The following is a 593-nucleotide window of genomic DNA, read 5'->3' as shown; positions in this document are numbered from 1 at the left end:
AGCTGGGGTAAATCTATCGCTTGAGGGAACAAAGAGACATGGCAGATCTGAAAAGTATTAATCCTGTAATATGCTATATCTGATCATACTTTTTTCTCAGCGCATAGCTTTATGAATTTGGTCTCTGCTCTCGTAACGAAGGCAAGGAACTATCTGATATCCGATGATGACGTCAGGGTGGCACTACAGGGTGACATGATGAAGTGATGTTATCTCTGGGAACTTTGATTTTTTGATGATGATAATCCTTTTGGTATATTTGTTTGCTATCACCAGTGGAGCGACTTTTGCCCGTCATTAAAAGTGAACTGTATACACATTCTGCACAGTGCATTTTATGTTTAATGTAATAGAACTGTAATTGATCATTTTTGAATTATAAAGCCACGTCTCATGAAAAACGTTAATGATAAAGTATTACCATACATTTTTGTGCCTTTATACCTGATATGCAGATGAGGGTAGGGTAGTACATATCGAAGTACGTCAAGCCGAGAAAGTAGGATATGGTATGAGGGTCGAGGGTCACTGTTCAAGATATCCGTGTCCGTGCTTGTCATGAGTCTTATTGCGAACTTTAAGATGCATGCGCA

General features: G+C 39.0%; 1 protein-coding gene across 1 annotated transcript in view; it reads left to right on the top strand.

Annotated features, from left to right (window-relative positions):
• LOC119586298 (leukocyte elastase inhibitor A-like) overlaps positions 1-593 on the top strand; it is a 6,800-nt gene that overhangs the window by 4,090 nt on the left and 2,117 nt on the right. The window lies entirely within an intron of this gene.

Source organism: Penaeus monodon, chromosome 21 (assembly GCF_015228065.2).
Source record: "Penaeus monodon isolate SGIC_2016 chromosome 21, NSTDA_Pmon_1, whole genome shotgun sequence".
Classification (NCBI taxonomy): Eukaryota; Metazoa; Arthropoda; class Malacostraca; order Decapoda; family Penaeidae; genus Penaeus; species Penaeus monodon.
The sequence above is the reverse complement of the archived record's forward strand: the minus strand, read 5'-3'. Positions and strand labels throughout refer to the sequence as shown.